This window comes from Triticum urartu, chromosome 1, assembly GCF_003073215.2.
Source record: "Triticum urartu cultivar G1812 chromosome 1, Tu2.1, whole genome shotgun sequence".
NCBI lineage: Eukaryota > Viridiplantae > Streptophyta > Magnoliopsida > Poales > Poaceae > Triticum > Triticum urartu.
In genome coordinates this window covers 527958926-527962693 of record NC_053022.1, presented here as the reverse complement: position 1 = coordinate 527962693, position 3768 = coordinate 527958926, and the positions used below count along the sequence as shown (strand labels likewise).

At 49.5% G+C, this 3768-nt stretch overlaps 1 long non-coding RNA gene across 2 annotated transcripts; it reads left to right on the top strand.

Annotated features, from left to right (window-relative positions):
* Positions 1–468: 468 nt before the first annotated feature.
* On the top strand, positions 469–2838 carry LOC125537647. 2 transcript variants are annotated; one of them, XR_007296017.1, is made up of 5 exons: positions 472–801; positions 912–980; positions 1365–2093; positions 2196–2302; positions 2448–2838. It is a non-coding gene; the product is annotated as an uncharacterized LOC125537647 (long non-coding RNA). The 2 variants fall into 2 exon arrangements; XR_007296016.1 differs by having other exon boundaries at positions 469–801; positions 1365–2302.
* The last annotated feature ends 930 nt before the right edge of the window (positions 2839–3768 follow it).

Genomic DNA, 3768 nt, shown 5'->3' with positions numbered 1-3768 from the left:
TTGATGAGCAGTATGCCGCTCGTTTCGCCCGCGCACACGCACTGCAGCTGGTCCATCTTGCCCCACTCGGGTGGCTGTAACTCGATCATCTTGGTGCGATGCCAACGGTCTGTGTTGCTAACTCCACTCACGTTGTCAGTCCGGCGTGTCCAGATCACTAGCATGGTGCGTTGCCCGTCCAAGCGAAGCAACGATGGTGCCCCGTCATCAGTGACTCCAAGAATGGGCCGAGTTTGGTCCAGTTTGACTGGGAGCCTTGTTAGGGACATCTCCGTGGTCCTACCACACACGCTGAGTGCATACAAGTTGGACGTATTCTTGCGAAAATATATAACAGAGCATGTGCACCCCGACCCGCTTATCTGGTACGTCCATATTCCTCGGGATATGCGGCAGACGTTTCCGTAAGACAGTCAGACGACGGTTATATCGCTTGGGTTAGTACTCCCCTCGACCGTGATCTGCCTACATCTCCTACATCTCAGCTTAGGCTACTGTTCAGTGACAAACAGGTTGGAGACACTCCAGAAGCAGGCCCGTGACTCTGGTCCATACGTGTTCCCCCTTGTACCATTATTGAGCAGGCTAGGCGGCGGGGGAGGGGGATTCATCAGTGGCAGAGCATGGTAGAAATCCAAATCTGAGCGGGAGGCAGGAGACTCTGGTACAAGAGGAGGCGCCAGGACGGGCGGGCCACCGGGGAAATCCTCCGCCGGGCCGCCGGGGGAATCCAGCGCGGGTCGCAGCGGGCACCGCCGCCCCTGTCATCTCGCCGCCTCCTGGAGTATGGATCCATCTCAGGTAAATGCGTGATTTCAGATATGCGCATAGGTTGTTTGACTGTCGGGATCTTTTTTGGCATTGGGTGCATATCAGGAAGGTGATTATTCATGGATCACATTGTTCTGCAGGCCAGATTGGGAACGGGGTTGGGGCAGCAATTATTGTCAGGTGTTCACATCTAAGCAGTCATCATGCTGGTAAGATGGCATGTAGAATTAATCTTGATTGTCGATCTGTATTTCTGGGAAGGGGTCCGAGGATGCAAACGAATTACACAATATGTATAGTTGTCATGTCGATACCTGGTCAGGCGGCTTGGTTAGAACAGATTAGCTGATACGTTTGCCATCGTACATGAATGAAGGTATATAGTTGAGCAGTTTTAACATGGTCCCTCTTACCCCCTCTTTTCACATGAGAGGTAAGAGTATAAAATAGATCTTAGCCGTTGATCTCATCAATGAATGGTGTATGGGATGCGCTGAGGTGTACGTCGGGACATAGCCGTAGTATAGAAACCAACGATTTTTGTTTATCCGTCTTGTAGAATTGTACATTAAATCAATGATATTATTGTGCAGAACTACAGCAAGCTCAACAAGCTACCCACGATCGTTGAAGAGGACGAATCAGACAGGGGGGATGGATATAACGGTCCTCCTTTCAGTGTTACTTTGTTATATCATGGTTTGACCAGCAGAAACGAGACATCATTACCTCGATGGGTTGGGGTGGCACTCTATCCATGCAACTGATCAGCAAGTTAAGCGTCTAGCACATGGTTTGGCTTTTAGGGATGGTGGATGAAGTCATACAAGCCATTATCATGGGACCGAATAAGATTTTTAAGTTCAACGAGAGCGACGTTGAGAAGGTATTCAGAATGCCAGCAGTTGGAACAGATGTGATGGACAAAACCCTTGTTAGGAGCGAGACTGTTTTTGCATACTTGCGAGCTCGATTGGGGATAGAGAATAAGGAGATAAGAAGTCTGAAGAGCATACAGTCCACACTGTCACGTGACTATAAGGGGAAGATGTCACAAGCAGAGGTGGCTGCATTCAAAACTACGTACATCGTCTTCATGATGACACATGTATTTGCACCGACAGTCAAGAACGACTACTTCTACACCGACTATTGGTCCGCACTGGTTGACCCGGATAGCTTGGATAAGTTCAATTGGGGAAGATATATCGTTGAAGTATTGTGTGCTGCCGCCGGGAAGATGAAACAAGATATTCGCAGGAAAACCACGGTGTCGAACATAACATGATGTTTATTCATCCTAAGCGCCAATTGTCCGCAAGGTAATAAAAAAAATCTCAAGGTTCCATTTACATGAATATAGCATTTAATTATTATTGTTATACATGCGTATGTTATACAAGGTTAATGTTCTATGGATCCAGAAAATCATCATATCTACCTATCATGCCTGCGGGCACCTGTATGGTTTCTATGCCATAACTTCTGCAGGAATTTCAGTGGCGACCAAGCGAGTCATAATATTCATGTGGTGAGTATGTTGATTTAGTAAACGTTAAGACCGATTAGATACAATGGATTAGATATAATGGAATGTTAGCTGTTCTAATTTCTTGATCATTTCCTTTTCCTACCATCTGTGAGTTGTTTGATCATGACTCCGCAATCATATCCAGGACGATGACAGTTATCTGGCAGCATGTTACCTTTACGACATATTGCATCTCAATGGGAACAATGCAAGGAGGCCGCATCAGTTCATCGAGTCTATCGATGAATGAAAGAGCATGCAGTTTCGAGTGAACGTCAGGGTGTAACAATATGAAGTCTCTTGGGGGCATTTTTTGCCTGAGACTGTTTCTGTTGGGGCCGAAGTGTTTGTATGTTAATGATCTAGATTGGCTATGTGGAGCTATATATTATGATTTCAAACCATGGACAAAAATATAAGTTGTTTGGTATGGATGTCAAGTTACGAACGACTGGTTGCATGATTTTCATTGTTTTAAATATTAGTTGGAGTTGGTTGGACGAACTTATGTTTCAATAAATCAGTCATAAGAGCAACTCCAACGGGGTAACTCATTTCGTCCGTTGGCGTCTGTTTGGGTCGGCTCGGACACAAAAATCGGCCCAACGCGCCGACCCAAACGGACGCGCGTCTGCTTTCCGTCCGCAGGCGGCCCATTCCCGGCTCATTTTTCAGCCGGATTTGCGTCGATGTAGACACGAGACGAACGTGCGCGCGCTCGCCTTATCCTCCCCCGGGCCCGCTGGTCGGTGGCACATTGGCCTCCCCTCACATCCAGTAGCAACCCTTGCCCGCCTCCTTCGTCGCCGACGCCGTCGCTCATTTTTTTCCGGCGACTCCGCCAGCTACCGGCGCCGCAACATCTGCCCAGCAACGCCGCCAACTCCCACGTCGCCCGCCACCACCGTCTTGCCGCCAGGGAGCCGGCTGCTTCCCAACCCCGCTCACCCCACCACCACACAGCCGCGACCGCGACCAAAAGAAGCCGCCTCGCCGCCCCGGCCAGATCCTCACCAGCACGCTCGTCGGACGCCGGCCTACTCGTCGGACGTTGGCAGGGCAACTAGCTGGTCTGTGCGCGCCGCGACTCCCTTCGCCGGCTGTCTCCTTCGTCGACGCCCGCAAGCTGTTCGATAGTTTTCCAAAGTACAGAATGGACTCCGTCGATGAGTTCTTTTTTCACAATTTCCTTTGCTACTCCGACGATTCGTCGTCCGTTGACGACGAGGAGATATTGGTTGCCGTGTTGGTCCATCACCACCTCAACAGCCAGCGGCCGTTGTTCCGTGGCTCCATTCCGGGCCACCTTCCGGCGTTGAATCGCAACCGAGAGAGCGGTCACTTCCTTCTTTGGAAGGCCTACTTTGATACAACAAATCCGTTGTTCAAACATCAAAAATTCCGCCGCCGTTTCCGTATGAGTAGACATCTTTTCAACCATATTAGAGAGGGGGTGGTCGGCTATG